General features: G+C 50.8%; 1 protein-coding gene and 1 long non-coding RNA gene across 2 annotated transcripts in view; one reads left to right on the plus strand and one right to left on the minus strand.

The window, feature by feature from the left end:
- The window catches only part of UAP1L1 (UDP-N-acetylglucosamine pyrophosphorylase 1 like 1), a 35,706-nt gene that overhangs the window by 2,537 nt on the left and 16,974 nt on the right, over positions 1-16,195 (plus strand). The gene's annotated exons all lie outside the window — the stretch shown is intronic.
- On the minus strand, positions 936-4,547 carry LOC142069424 (uncharacterized). Its single transcript, XR_012665245.1, has 2 exons — positions 4,392-4,547; positions 936-2,103 (listed from the first exon to the last, which is right to left on the minus strand). It is a non-coding gene; the product is annotated as an uncharacterized LOC142069424 (long non-coding RNA).

Here is a 16,195-nt window from a genome sequence, read left to right on the forward strand (position 1 = left end):
CTCGGGCAGACGCCAGTTACGCTTGGGTCACTCTGAGCAGGGCCGGATTCACCTTTTGTGGGCCTGACGCCAAACCTATTTGTGGGGCCCCACGGGGGCGTTGGGGCATGACGTGGCGCAGGCAGCCTCGCTCCACACAGCCCAGTGTGAGGGCATTGTTTATAAACCAGCCAGAGCAAGGCCTGGGCACTGGACTGCCCCGGGAAAGGAGCCAGACCCAGCTGTGTGGATGGGTTAGACAGGTCCACCATTGTAAACCTGGTACTGACAATGAGAAGGTTTGCTTTGAAACCAGAGGCTAAAAACTTAGTTAAAAAAACGGCCTAGAGTCTAACTGTGACCTGCTGCTTGCATAAATACGTGAAATGGGCTGGCTTTGGCTATGGGCCTGGTATTTGACACCCCTGGTCTAGATCTAGCTCCTGTGATGGTCTGTCTCCTCTATTCATGAGCCTGCCCTTTTGGTTCACAGTTGTGTTGTTCTTGTGGGTTGCAGCTGGTGTGGAAGGTTGTGTTTGTGGAGAAAGAGACTCTCTCATGTAGCCAGGGAGAGCTCTGAGGATCGGCATAGAGCTCTGGACTCTGCTTTCAGTGGGGAGCTGTCAGGGTTCCCTCCCCACTCTGAACTCTAGGGTACAGACGTGGAGACCCGCATGAAAGACGCCCTAAGCTTATTTCTACCAGCTTAGGTCAAAAACTCCCCAGGCACAAATTCTCCCTTGTACCTTGGGTTTAAGTAATGCTGCCACCACCAAGTGATTTAACAAAGAACCAGGGAAAAGGACCACTTGGAGTTCCTCTTCCCCCAGCAATCCTCCCAAGCCCTTACACCCTCTTTTCTGGGGAGGCTTGAGAATAATATCCTAACCAATTGGTTACAAAATAATCAAAGACCCAAAACCCTGGGTCTTGGAACAATGGAAAAATCAGTCAGGTTCTTAAAAGAAGGATTTTATTTAAAGAAAAGGTAAAAGAATCCCCTCTGTAAAAAAAGGATGGTAAATACTTTACAGGGTGATCAGATTCAAAACACAGAGGATTCCCCTCTAGGCAAAACTTTTACCAAAAAACCAGGATAAACCTCCCTCTAGCAAAGGGAAAATTCACAAGATGAAAACAAAAGGTAATCTAACGCACCTTGCCTGATTTACTTACTCTTTTTGTAATATCGGAGACTTGTACAGGATGGTTTATAGGAGAAGGAGGGTTTTTTTTTTGACCTGATGCTTCTCTGCTTTCCCCAGAGAACACACCAACAAAGCCTTCCCCCCCACCCCCATTTGAAAGTATCTTCTTTCCCCATTGGTCCCTTTGGTCAGGTGCCAACCAGGTTATTTGAGCTTCAGGTAAGGAGGAATTCTAGGCTACCCTTAGCTGTATGGTTATGACAGGAGCCGATGCAAAGAACAGGACCATGTCATGTGTTCAGGGTGGCTTATGTTGCCACCTAGGTGGGCTGCAATATTTTGTACCAGTGGGAGCTTTTTCAGGGCATTCAATGTCATGTCTAGCTATGAGACACAAAACTGAGCTTGGAGGTCACACGTGTGTGGAGCATTGTGGCAAGCCCTGTGTCTTGGAGGGTGGAGTGAAGTCTTCTGGTCATATGGAGGTGGGAGTGCGCCGTTTCTGCTGCTGTGACTCTCCGAGGGCTCAGTAGCATTGAGGAATCCCCAAATCCACCTCTCAAGGTTGCAGGGTAGCTCAATAATTTGAGGTCAGGTAGCTTTGGTAGCAGAGGATCTTATAGAACAGTTTTCCAAAGTGTGGGGTGTGCCATCCTGGGGGTGGTGATGAAGGACTAGCTACAGGGGGGCAGCACAGAGCAGCGGCTGTGCAATTTCCCCCATGGTGGGCGAGGAGGGGATTGTGATTGGTTTCATTCTCTTGAAAGTGCGGGGTGGAGGGATGGTTCAGCTTTCAAAACTTTGGGAAATGTTTCTCTAGAGGGAGGTGAGCTCTTCAGAGGGCTTTCTTCTTCCAGCCAGTATCCGAGCAGTCTTGCCTGGCCAGCTGCTCTTCATCTGGGAGCTGTTTTGCCAGATAACTGTGACAATCTCTGTGGGTGGTGAGATGGGAGAAGGCATGCTGGGTACATCTACACTGCAAAAAAAAAAAAAAAAAAACATGGCGTCAAGTCTCAGAGCCTCAGTCTAGAGACCTGGGGTCTTGGGGCTCTCACTACAACACTAAAAATAGTCATGTAGATGTTTCTGCTTGGGCTGGAGCTCGGGCTTTGAGAACCGGCGAGGGGGTGCATCTCAGAGCTTGAGCGGGAAGTTCTACACGACTACTTTTGTGCCCCCATAATGCATGACCCAAGAGTCCAGGTCTGTAGACTCCGGCTTTGAGAGTTGCTGCTGTGGTGGTTTGGTTTTTTTGCAGTGTAGATGTATCCTTTGGACCTAGCATATTGTCAGGGAGTCACTGCAGGGGTTGGCAAGTGCTTCCAGTCATTGTCTTCTGGATTGGGTAGAATCCTTTGTAAGTTAACTTGGGAATCTGGGGGGAGAGGGGATATGAATTCTTGGGGGAAGATCATGGTGATAGTTTCCTTTAGCCTAGAGAGATAGGGATAGTCTTGATTTCCACCTGAAGTCAGGAGTGATCTGACCAGGGGAAGGTGGTGTGTTTCAAAGAATGACACGCCTCCTTCCCCCTCTTGTAAATTCTGGAAGATTTCTATTTGTCTCAAGCTTTTTAAACTTCTCTTCTGTCTTATTTTTACAAAATCTAAATGTTGGGCCTAAATTTATGGACGGGTTCTCTTTTGTTAAGGGGTCCAATCTGCTGCTCTGTAGGGCTCGTGTGAGTGCTGTGCCCCGCTGCTCAGCTCTGTTGTGCAGCATCTGGGGGTTTTGCTTTCTCCTTCCCGCACTGAGCACTGTTGTAATTGTGTCGGTGCAGATTGTTTGGCAGAAAGGATCAGTCCATCCTTCCTGCAGGATCTATTTCTGTGTTCACTTTATATGCAAAAAGAGGCTCACAGCAATATTTGGAGGGTAATCATGGACCAACACTGCCTCTTTGCTGGGCTTTTTGTATACTACAGAAAACAGATCAGACTATTTTTCGGAGAACATTGCATATTTTTCAATTGCCTGCAGGAATCAGCATTCAAATTAATCATTTGTCATGAGCATTATCTACGTCGGGGATCAGCAACCTTTGGCACGCAGCCTGCCAGGGAAAGCCCCTGGCTGCTGGGGCCAGTTTCTTTACCTGCTGCATCGGCAGGTTCGGCTGATCGCAGCTCCCACTGGCTGCGGTTTGCTGTCCCAGGCCAATGGGGGTGGGAAGGGCGGCCAGCACATCCCTCGGCCCACGCCGCTTCCTGCAGCTCTGATCTATGTATTTGTAATCAAGAAGTGGGACCGGATCCATGATTTTGATCATTTTGCTTAAAACCCTAAAAGCACAAAGCTTAATTATTGCTAATTTGTATTCCAGTAGTTCCCACAACTGTATATCCACTCACAGAGGACACCATAGTCCTTATTTTTACAAGCTTTCAATCCAAGAAGATTGCTGTTACACCCCAGTAATAAAGGCCACGTGTTGGTAGAGCACCTCTTACGCTGAAGGATCCAGAATGCTTTGCATACTGTTGGCCCAATCCTGCGCCTATTGAAGTCAATGGCAAAACTTCCAATGACTTCAAGGGGAGCAGGAAAACGCCCTGTGCTGTTTCAGTACACCTTGGAATGCAGATAATGCATTCATAGAACCATAGACTATCAGGGTTGGAAGAGACCTCAGGAGGTCATCTCGTCCGACCCCCTGCTCAAAGCAGGACCAACCCCAACTAAATTATCCCAGCCAGGGCTTTGTCAAGCCGGGCCTTAAAAACCTCTAAGCAGTGATGAGCTGCCAAAATCTTAACCACCGGTTCCCTATAAAAAGTTCTGATTTAAGGGATGTGCCAAGAGGCAAAAGGGGCTCATTGCAGGGGGTGCGGTGGCAGGGAGGGAGTGGCACAAGGGAGAAGTGGGCAGGAGGGGGTTGTTGCAAGGGACTGGCAGGCAGGCGTGTGTATGTGCCCGGGGTTGTTGCAGGGGGGTGAAGGTGGCAGGGAGGGCTTTGCACAAGGGAGGAGTGGGCAGCAGGAGGAGATGGCAGGCGTGGGATGGGGATGACCGTGGCTGGCTGGGGGAGGGTTGCCGGGTGGAGGTTGCCTAGAGGCAAAACTGGCAGGACAGGGTGAGTTGTTGGGGCGGGGGGGTGTACAGGGGAGAAGGTAGCTGGTCGGTGGGTGTTGGAGGAGGTGGCACTGGCTGGGGGAGGGGTGCCCGGGTTGTCCCACATACACCATTCCCCAGGCCAGGGACTGGACCTGCCCACCCACCGGCAGTCCGCAGGCCCGTGCGGCTCCCTGCGGCCTGGCTAGGTACCTTGCTGGCAGAGTAGACACCCCAGCTTCTCCGCCCGAAGAGCAGAGCGCAGCTGCGCCTTCTTCCCCGTGCCGAGCCGGGCTCCCCGCCGCCCTTGGGGCTCTCAGCGGCGGTGCAGGCAGCCAGGACCCCCGCGCCCGAGCCGGGCTCCCCGCCGCCCCCGGGGCTCTCAGCGGCGGTGCAGGCAGCCAGGCCCCCCGCGCCCGAGCCGGGCTCCCCGCCGCCCCCGGGGCTCTCAGCGGCGGTGCAGGCAGCCAGGCCCCCCGCGCCCGAGCCGGGCTCCCCGCCGCCCCCGGGGCTCTCAGCGGCGGTGCAGGCAGCCAGGCCCCCCGCGCCCGAGCCGGGCTCCCCGCCGCCCCCGGGGCTCTCAGCGGCGGTGCAGGCAGCCAGGCCCCCCGCGCCCGAGCCGGGCTCCCCGCCGCCCCCGGGGCTCTCAGCGGCGGTGCAGGCAGCCAGGCCCCCCGCGCCCGAGCCGGGCTCCCCGCCGCCCCCGGGGCTCTCAGCGGCGGTGCAGGCAGCCAGGCCCCCCCTGCCCGAGCCGGGCTCCCCGCCGCCCCCGGGGCTCCCAGCGGCGGTGCAGGCAGCCAGCCCCCCCCTGCCCGAGCCGGGCTCCCCGCCGCCCCCGGGGCTCTCAGCGGCGGTGCAGGCAGCCAGGCCCCCCGCGCCCGAGCCGGGCTCCCCGCCGCCCCCGGGGCTCCCAGCGGCGGTGCAGGCAGCCAGCCCCCCCCTGCCCGAGCCGGGCTCCCCGCCGCCCCCGGGGCTCTCAGCGCGGCAGCTGCCGCTGAGAGCCCCGGGGCGGCGGGGAGCTCGGCTCGGGCGCAGCTACTCCTGCTAGACCCTCCCCTTCCCCACTCCGCTGCCGGCTTCTCGCCGGGGGAGGGACTGGCCGCGCCGCAGCCGGCCGCTCTGGAGCCAGGAGGCCGGGAGCAGCGGCAGCCTTGTGTTCCGCTGTTTAAAAAAACTTGGGGGGGGGCACGGCTTTTGGGCGCCGCCAACCACTTGGCGCCCTAGGCGGCCGCCTAGTGGTTGCACCAGCCCTGCCCGACAGACCCCCCCCCCCGAACTCCCACGCCTACCCAACCTCCCCCTCACCCCCCGTCCCCTGACTCCCCCCCAGAACCTCTGCCCCCTGCAACCGCTCCCTGCCCCTTATCCATCCCCTCCTCCCAGCCCCGGCCCGGCCCCTTTACCATGCTGCTCAGGGCAGCGTGTGTGGATGCCCCGCGGCCCGCTGGAGCTCGCAGCCCCACCCCAAAGCGGCAGGAGCTGCCAAGCTGCCCAGGAGCGGTCTGGAGCGCCGGCAGCCCGGCACGCCCAGGCTCTGAGAGAGCGGGGAAGGCTGGGGAGGGGCCGGGGGAGCCTCCCTGGCCGGGAGCTCAGGGAGCCCTAACAATTTTTAACAACCGGTTCTAAAACTGGTTCAAAATTTAACAACTGGTTCCTGCGAACCGGCTCCAGCTCCCCACTGCCTCTAAGGAAGGAGATTCCATCACCTCCCTAGGTAACCCATTCCAGTGCTTCACCACCCTCCTAGTGAAATAGTGTTTCCTAATATCCAACATAAACCTCCACTGCAACTTGAGACCATTGCTCCTTGTTCTGTCATCTGCTACCACTGAGAACAGCCTAGATCCATCCTCTTTGGAACCCCCTTTCAGGTAGTTGAAGGCTGCTATCAAATCCCACCTCACTCTTCTCTTCTGCAGACTAAATAAGCCCAGTTCCCTCAGCCTCTCCTCATAAGTTATGTGTCTCAAACCTAATAATATTCATTGCCCTTCGCTGGACTCTCTCCAATTTGTCCACATCCTTTCTGTAGTGGGGGCCCCAAAACTGGACGCAGTACTCCAGATGTGGCCTTACCAGTGCCGAATAATCACTTCCCTCCATCTGCTGGCAATGCTCCTACTAATGCAGCCCAATATGCCATGAGCCTTCTTGGCAACAAGGGCACACTGTTGACTCATATCCAGCTTCTCATCCACTGTCCATTATGTGTCAGCAACACCATTTTGCAGCGTTTCTAGGAGAGAAGTGAAGAATACCTTGGTTGTTATTTTTGGGTTTTACTGTAGTGCCTGGAAGCCCTGGTCATGGAGCAGGACCCCACTGTGCTAGGTGCTGTACAGCCCCAGAACAAGATGGTCCCTGCCCCAGTGAGCTGACAGTCTGAGTATAAGACAAGAGATGGATAAGATGGGGGCGCACAAGGAAACAAAGAGACAATATTGATCGATGATGGAAGGAATTTGTGAAGGCAAAATGTAAATACCTGAGCTGGAATTGAACCCGCCGCTGGAGCTAAATGTGCTGCTTCTCTGATGAAGTGAGCTGTAGCTCACGAAAGCTCATGCTCAAATAAATTGGTTAGTCTCTAAGGTGCCACAAGTCCTCCTTTTCTTTTTGTGAATACAGACTAACACGGCTGCTACTCTGAAACTTGGAGGTGCTATCTTAGGAACCTTCTTGCATAGAATAATCCCGCCTAGGTGTGCGAATGTACAGATCAGTTTTGCTAAAGGTTTAGATTAGCCGACGTTCAGTCCAAGGCACTATGGGAGCGGGGGCGGAACACTCCAGATACAGCCCTTTGCTACCTCCAATGCTCATTGAACTGGCCTAGTTTGATGCCAGCTCCCGAGTGAAAGGAGATATGCTTCTTTATGCGCTGCTGTTCCCTTAGTTCCTCTTCTCCCTCTGGGGTCGTTAAGATAGACCTGTGCCAGCATATGTGCAAGACGCTCGCTCACATCAAAAAGAGAGTAATCGCGTGTTGAGAGCCAATTAGATGTGCACAGGGAGTTTTCTACCTATATTTGATAAATATACGTCCATTTTATTTAACATCCCTGTTAGGCTATACCTGAGAGAGTTTCTTACACTCTTGTTTTATGGCATTTGTTCAGTCATTGCATGGACATCCCTTTAGCGTCTTGGCACTGACATTTGCAGCCCACCTTCGCCTTGCACTGAGGCTCCAAGCCTGAGTCCATCTGCTATTGTTTTTTAAGTTGTCTGCAGATAATTACGCTGACAAATCCAGCCAACTTCTTAAACACAAGAGTGCTAACAGACGGTGTGACAAATGTTAATCGCTAAGGGTGCTCCCTGCTTGGGGACGTTACCATGCACCATTTATTTGTCTGCTGTAATCAAGCCTTATGCTTTATCTTGTTCCCTCTGGAAGAGTGATAGGCAGACTAACACGGCTGCTACTCTGAAACTTGGAAACTAACATTCCACACAAAGATGGACTACAAGCTGTCAGGAACACTATCCCTGATAATGTCACGGCTAACCTGGTGGCTGAACTTTGTGACTTTGTCCTTACCCATAACTATTTCACATTTGGGGACAATGTATACCTTCAGATCAGCGGCACTGCTATGGGTACCCGCATGGCCCCACAGTATGCCAACATTTTTATGGCCGATTTAGAACAACGCTTCCTCAGCTCTCGTCCCCTAAAGCCCCTACTCGCGCTATATTGATGACATCTTCATCATCTGGACCCATGGAAAAGAAGCCCTTGAGGAATTCCACCATGATTTCAACAATTTCCATCCCACCACCAACCTCAGCCTGGTCCAGTCCACACAAGAGATCCACTTCCTGGACACTACAGTGCTAATAAACAATGGCCACATAAACACCACCCTATACCGGAAACCTACTGACCGCTATTCCTACCTGCATGCCTCCAGCTTTCACCCTGACCACACCACACGATCCATCGTCTACAGCCAAGCTCTGCGATACAACCGCATTTGCTCCAACCCCTCAGACAGAGACAAACACCTACAAGATCTCTGTCAAGCTTTCTTACAACTACAATACCCACCTGCAGAAGTAAAGAAACAGATTGATAGAGCCAGAAGAGTTCCCAGAAGTTACCTACTACAGGACAGGCCTAACAAAGAAAATAACAGAACGCCACTAGCAGTCACCTTCAGCCCCCAACTAAAACCCCTCCAACGCATTATTAAGGATCTACAACCTATCCTACAGGATGACCCAACACTCTCACAAATCTTGGGAGACAGGCCAGTCCTTGCCTACAGACAGCCCCGCAACCTGAAGCAAATACTCACCAACAACCACATACCACACAACAGAACCACTAACCCAGGAACTTATCCTTGCAACAAAGCCCGTTGCCAATTGTGCCCACATATCTATTCAGGGGACACCATCACAGGGCCTAATAACATCAGCCACACTATCAGAGGCTCGTTCACCTGCACATCTACCAATGTGATATATGCCATCATGTGCCAGCAATGCCCCTCTGCCATGTACATTGGTCAAACTGGACAGTCTCTACGTAAAAGAATAAATGGACACAAATCAGATGTCAAGAATTATAACATTCATAAACCAGTCGGAGAACACTTCAATCTCTCTGGTCACGCAATCACAGACATGAAGGTCGCTATCTTAAAACAAAAAAACTTCAAATCCAGACTCCAGCGAGAAACTGCTGAATTGGAATTCATTTGCAAATTGGATACTATTAATTTAGGCTTAAATAGAGACTGGGAGTGGCTAAGTCATTATGCAAGGTAGCCTATTTCCTCTTGTTTTTTCCTACCCCCCCCCCCCCAGATGTTCTGGTTTAACTTGGATTTAAACTTGGAGAGTGGTCAGTTTGGATGAGCTATTACCAGCAGGAGAGTGAGTTTGTGTGTGTATGGGGGTGGGGGGGATGTGAGAAACCTGGATTTGTGCAGGAAATGGCCCAACTTGATTATCATGCACATTGTGTAAAGAGTTGTCACTTTGGATGGGCTATCACCAGCAGGAGAGTGAATTTGTGGGGGGGGGGTGGAGGGTGAGAAAACCTGGATTTGTGCTGGAAATGGCCCAACCTGATGATCACTTTAGATAAGCTATTACCAGCTGGACAGTGGGGTGGGAGGAGGTATTGTTTCATATTCTCTGTGTATATATAAAGTCTGCTGCAGTTTCCACGGTATGCATCCGATGAAGTGAGCTGTAGCTCACGAAAGCTCATGCTCAAATAAATTGGTTAGTCTCTAAGGTGCCACAAGTACTCCTTTTCTTTTTGCCTCAGGACAGACTATCAAAAGCAGGGCGGACACCCCACACTAGTGGTGCGTTTTATAATTAGATTTCACCACGCCAATACCAAATGTGAACTCCTGGATCACTAAACCAGTGTTACCATGCAGTCCCAGGCAGTCTCCGTAGACTCTCCAGACTGTCTTGCCACCGCGACAAGTTGGACTCAGTGATACATGGTCACTTATACCAAAAATCACAAATATTCCAGGTTCCTCCCAGTCCCAAGAGACCAATCACTCATCCAGGTAGAGCCGTATTCTAGATCTCCCACCAAAGATGATGCTGGCAGCCAATTTTATAGTAAACTAACTATAGGTTTATTAGCTAAGAAAAAGAAATGAGAGTTATTGAGAGGCTAAAGCAGGTAAAATATATGTACGGGTGAGTCACAGTCTATAATTCCGGTTCCCCAAAGGTCTTTTCAGGGTACCCAGATTGTCTCTGCTTTGCATCTGGTACCCACCTCTAAGAGTCCAAACAGTCCAGAGATACAGGATCTTTCCCTGAATTCATACTTATAGCTTCTTCTCACAGAAAACAAGCTGGCAGGGTCACCAGCCAGATGGGCTCTTTCTTTGATTGGTGGAGAGAGAAGATTTCCGGTCATCACACAATGATCATTTGCCCTCAAATGTGCACGAATTAGCACTTCTCTGCTAAAGTTCTTCATCTGCATTACACAAGTCTTCTTTCTCATTTCATGGGTTATTTAGTTACAGAGGTATATAAAATGTAAATGTTTGCCATTACATTATAACAGGATACAGATAAGTGAGATCAATTCATGTAACAGCCCATTAGTTTTCATGAAGTTTAAACACCAAATACATTCTTATGCAATTAATAACCACTTTAATTGATACTAATACACAAGTGAATTGGCTTTGGGCTTTGGCATGAGCTGGCACCTGGTCTGCCAGCATCACAGTGGCTGCACAGTATTTCATGAGTTTTGCCTGCAATTAAAGCTGATCAGCTTGTGTCTAGAGTTTTGCACTAGTTAGTGTCACATCCCTTCCTTTCTGAGAGGAACATAAGTTTAAGTAAAAAAGCCTCCAGTTCTAGAGGCGATTAGTGGAGAATGAACACATGCACGCTACTCCTGCACTCAGAGCTAAAAATCCCCAAAGCAGGAACCTTATTGGCGTAGCTCATCTGTTCTTTCACCTGGTTCCAGCCTTCGTTTTGCTGAGCTTAGCCTTGCATACTGTTGTACAGAGCACGCAGTCCGAAAGAGCATAGCTAGTAATACCTCAGCATGCAACTGGGCGGATGGGAGGCGTGCGTGTGAAAGAGAGAGGGCAGGCCCGCTGAGAGCAGAATAAGGACTTTTAATTTTAAGACCTGAGTGTTTCTTTGCATTTATGTCGGGCTCTAACAGCATCAATTAATTCTTATACACCCACCTCCACTCAGGTTGGAAACTCCTTTTTACACATTGGCAAACTGAGGCACTTGCCTAGTGAAAGTCAAGTGAGGATAAATAACCATTGGAATAACTTACCAAGGGTTGTGGTGGATTCTCCATCACTGGCAATTTTTAAACCAAGATGGGCTCTTTTCCTAAAAGATAAGCTGTAGTTCAAATAGGAGTTAATTCAGCAAAATCCTGTGGCCTGTGTTTCACAGACTGTATGAGCACAATGTCCCTTCCAGGGAAAGTGAAATCTGGGAAAGTGGTTCACTGTGGCTCAGAGGAGTCCTTGTAGCACCTTAGAGACTAACAAATTTATTTGGGCATAAACTTTTGCGGGCTAGAACCCACTTCATCAGATGCATCATCAGGTTCTAGCCCATGAAAACTTATGCCCAAATAAATTTGTTAATCCCTAAGGCCTGGTCTACAGTACGCGGTTATTTCAGAATTAGCTGAGTTACCTTGAAATAAAACCTGTTCCGTCCACACGACCAAACCAGTTTTTTCAATTTAAAGGGCTCTTTACTCCGATTTCTGTACTCCACCTCAGCAAGTGGAGTAACGCTAAAATTGAGATCGCAGTTCGGGATTTCAGGTACTGTGGACTCAATTCGAAGATATTGGCCTCCCGGAGCTATCCCAGAATGCTCCCTTGTGACCGCTCTGGACAACACTCTGAACTCTGATGCACTAGCCAGGTAGACAGTAAAAGCCCTGGGAACTTTTGAATTTCCTGTTTGCTCACCATCAGCACAGGTGACCATCAGCACAGTCCACCATCACAGGCGACCATGCAGAGTCCACCATCTCAAGAGACCATGCAGTCCCGGATTCACAGAGGAGCTCCAGCATGGTCCGAACAGGAGGTACTGGATCTCACTGCATGTTGGGGAGACAAATCTGTTATGGCAGAACTACGTTCCAAAAAAGGAACGCAAATAAGTATGCTAAAGTCTCCAGGGCCATGACGGAAAGAGGCTACTCCAGGGACACAGAACAGTGTCGTACAAAAATCAAGGAGCTCAGGCAAGCATACGAAAAAGCCAGGGAGGCGAACGGGCTCTCTGGATCACAGTCCTATACATGCCACTTCTACCGTGAGCTGCATGCAATTATGGGGGGTGACAACACCACTACCCCACCACTGTCCATGGACACCTGCAAGGGGGGAGTAGCACGGAGCAAGGAGGATGAGTTTTTGGAGGACAAGGAGGAGAAGGAGGACAGTGCACAGGTGGCAAGTGGGGAATCTGTTTTCCCCCCTAGCCAGGAACTATTCTTAACGCTGGAGCCAATAGCCTCCCCCTACTCCCAAAGCATGCTCCTGGACCATGACCCTGGAGAAGGCACTTCTGGTAAGTGAGAGCTTGATCGGAGCCACACGGTGGGGGGTAGGGGGAAACCCAGCCGCGCTGGGCTGTTCGCGTTTAGTTTAAAAGGCTCATCCCTTCTTAGAGCCTCATCGGAGCCATGCTGGGCTGTTCGCGTTTAGTTTAAAGGGCTCATCCCTGCTCAGAACCTCATCGGAGCCCCACAGTGTGTGTGTGGGGGGGGGGGGCAGGGAGGGTGTTATGTGAAGCGATCATCCCAGAGAGCCCGCAGGCTGCCTGCAAGCTGAATTCTGTTGCCTGGCCGCGTGTGATGGCTTACTCACACCAAAAGTGGCAGGCACTTCAGTATAGCAGGCAAAACGTGACCTTGTACAGAAAGAATATGTGCTGTGTACTATGAATTGCCTGTTTCACTGAGAAACAGTGTCCCCTTTGTTCTCTAAAATGTATCTTTTAAAATACTACCCTCCCTTTTTCTCCTCCCGCAGCAGTTGCAAATATTTCAATGCGGCCCCTATCTACTCCATCCCAGAGGCTGCTCCAGATTAGAAGGAAAAAACGAATTTGGGACAACATGTTTGCCGAGCTCATGCAGTCCTCCCACACTGATAGGGCCCAGTTGAATGCATGGAGGCAAATAATTGCAGAGTCGCATAAAGTGTTAAACTAACACGAAGAGAGGAGGGATGCACGCGATAAGAGCAGGCAGGATGCTATGATCAAGCTCATGGGGGAGCAAATTGACATGCTCTGCTGTGTGGTGGATCTAATGCGGGAAAGGCAACAAGACCACAGACTGCCGCTGCAGCCCCTGAATAACCGCCCTCCCTCCTCCCCAAGTTCCATAGCCTCCTCACCCAGATGCCCAAGAACATGGGGGGTGGGGGGGAGGCTACGGGGACCCACACAGTCAACCCCAGAGGATTGCACAAGCAGCAGAAAGCTGGCATATCCTAAATTTTGATTTGGTTTCTGGACTTGTCCTTCCCTCCTCCTCCACCTCCCTAACCCACCCACCCCCACCCCACCCCGTCTAGCTTCTGATTTCTCTCAACGTTTTGTGCAAAAAATAATAAAGGATGTTTTTTAAACAATTGTGACTTTATTTTCTTTAATATATATATATAGGGGGTGGGTAACTTTAAGAGAAACAAACACAACTCTCACACTGTACCCTGGCCAGTCATGAAATTGGCTTTCAAAGCTTCTCTGATGTACAGCGCACCCTGCTTCACTCTTCTAATCGCCCTGTTGTCTGGCTGTGCGAAACTGGCTGCCAGGCGAGTTTCCTCAACCTCCCACCCCGCCATAAACGTCTCCCCCTTACTCTCACAGATATTGTGGAGCACACAACAAGCAGCAATAACAATGGGAATATTGGTTGTGCTGAGATCTAACCGAGTCAGTAAACTGCGCCAGCGCACTTTCAAACGTCCAAAAGCACATTCTACCACCATTCTGCACTTGCTCAGCCTATAGCTGAAGTGCTCCTTACTACTGTCCAGGGTGCATGCGTACAGCTTCATGAGCCATGGCATTAATGGGTAGGCTGGGTCCTGGAGGATAACTGTAGGTATTTCAACATCCCCAACAGTAATTTTCTGGTCTGGGAAGTAAGTCCCTTCCTGCAGCTGTTCAAACAGACCAGAGTTCCTGAAGATGTGAGCGTCATGCACCTTTCCAGGCCATCCCACATTGATGTCAGTGAAATGTCCCTTGAGATCCACCAGTGCTTGAAGCACCATGGAAAAGTACCCCTTGTGGTTTACGTACTGGTCGCCCCGGTGTTCCGGGGCCAAGATAGGGATATGAGTTCCGTGTATCATCTCGTCGCAGTTAGGGAACGCCAGCGCAGTAAAGCCATCCACAATGGTCTGCACATTTCCCAAAGTCACTACCCTTGATAGCAGCTGGTCAATGATTGCGTTGGCTACTTGCAGCACAGCAGCCCCCACAGTAGATTTGCACACTCCAAACTGATTCCCGACTGACCGGTAGCTGTCAGGCGTTGCAAGCTTCCACAGGGCTATGGCCACTTGCTTCTCAACTGTGAGGGCTCCTCTCATTTTGGTGTCTTTGTGCTTCAGGGCAGGGGACAGCAAGTCACAAAGTTCCATGCAAGTGGCCCTATTCATACAAAAGTTTCTCAGCCACTGGGAATCATCCCATACCTGCAACACTATGTGGTACCACCAGTCTGTGCTTGTTTCCCGGGCCCAGAATTGGCGTTCCATAGCATGAACCTGACCCAACACCACCAAGATCTCCCAATCGCCACATGCCATGCTTCTAGGAACGTCTTGTGTCCATGTCCTCATCAGTATAGTAATCGCGCTGTCGTCGCTTCCTCGCCCGGTTTTGCAGGTACTGCACATACTGCTGGATAATGCGTGAGGTATTTACAATGGTCAAAACTGCAGCGGAGATCTGATCAGGCTCCATGGCTATGGCACCTGCATGGGTAATCCTGGAAAAAGGGCACGAAATGTAGGAGAGCAGAGTTGGCGGCGGAAGCTGTGCTGTTCGGTTCACGGTAGCCGAACAACGGCTGAAAATGGTTGTCTTCTGTGGCTTTCACGGAGGTGGGAGCCCAGCACAGACAACATGGAGAAGCTCGGAAGCATGGCAATAGCGGGAGAGCAGAGTTGGCGGTGGAAGATGGGCTGCTCAGTTCACGATGGCCGGGCAGAGCTGAGTTGGAGAGGTGGATTCATAGTAGCAGGAGAGCAGCGGTGCACCATCTGCTGAAAGCAGTATGGCGTCTGCATGCCAAAAAGGCGCAAAACGATTGTCTGCCATAGCTTTCTGACAACACACACCCAGAAACACCCACAAGAATGTTTTTGCTCCATCATGCACTGGGAGCTTAACCCAGAATTCCAATGGGTGGCGGGAACTGCGGGAACTGTGGGATAGCTATCCACAGTGCACCACTCCGACAATCGATGCTAGCCTTGGTACTGTGGACGCAATCTGCCGAAGTCACGCGCTTTAGTGGAGACACAGAGGACCGAATGTATAAAATAGCTTCCGAAAATTGGAATAGAATAATTTTGAAATAATTTTGTACTGTAGATGTACCCTTAGGTGCCACAAGGACTCCTCGTTGTGTTGGCTGATACAGACTAACACGGTTACCACTCTGAAACCTGTGGCTCAGAGTGGAAGTGGGGGAGAGAACTGCTCAGAGAGTGGCCTTGAAGGAAGAAGCTGCGAGAAGATGAAAGTGGGTAGCAGCAAGGAGGGATCCATAAGAGGGGGAGCAAATGCATTTGGAGGCCTGCTGAGCATTGTAAAAAGGCCCCATCATTCCCATTTTCTGCTCCAGTGGGGATATGGGTTTTCTTAACTTCAGTACTATCCCATTCAAAGTTTAACTTCTCGTAAATGCTCAAAGTGATTGGACCTTATTATGGGTTGTTGTAAAGTTTTTGCCTAATTGCGGGATGGAAAAGTGATCTGTGTGCCGAGATGTTTTCTCTCTCCCTTTAACTGCAGTGTGCTGAGCAGTGACACCATGGTATGCAATTACAGTGTTGTGTAATTAGCTTTCTTAAGTGCTATTGTTTTGCCATTAGTAGCTATTTTGGAAGTGATAATATCCCCCCTCTGCCTGAGTATATCACCAGGGTGGATCTGAGCCTTCTAACATGGACAAACACAGAGCTGGCAGCAAACAAAGGACGGATGCTGACATCAAGCTCCTAGCCAATGGGCCCAGTGCATCTTTCATAGAATCATAGAATATCAGGGTTGGAAGGGACCTCAGGAGGTCATCTAGTCCAACCCCCTGCTCAAAGCAGGACCAATCCCCATTTGCCCCATATCCCTAAATGGCCTCCTCAAGGGTTGAACTTACAACCCTGGGTTTAGCAGGCCAAAGCTCAAACCACTGAGCTATCCCTCCCCCTCCACTGAGCTATTCATGTACAGTAATGCCACTGACACCAGTGAGGGGTTTGGTCCATTGC

Source organism: Caretta caretta, chromosome 16, assembly GCF_965140235.1.
Source record: "Caretta caretta isolate rCarCar2 chromosome 16, rCarCar1.hap1, whole genome shotgun sequence".
Taxonomy (NCBI): domain Eukaryota; kingdom Metazoa; phylum Chordata; order Testudines; family Cheloniidae; genus Caretta; species Caretta caretta.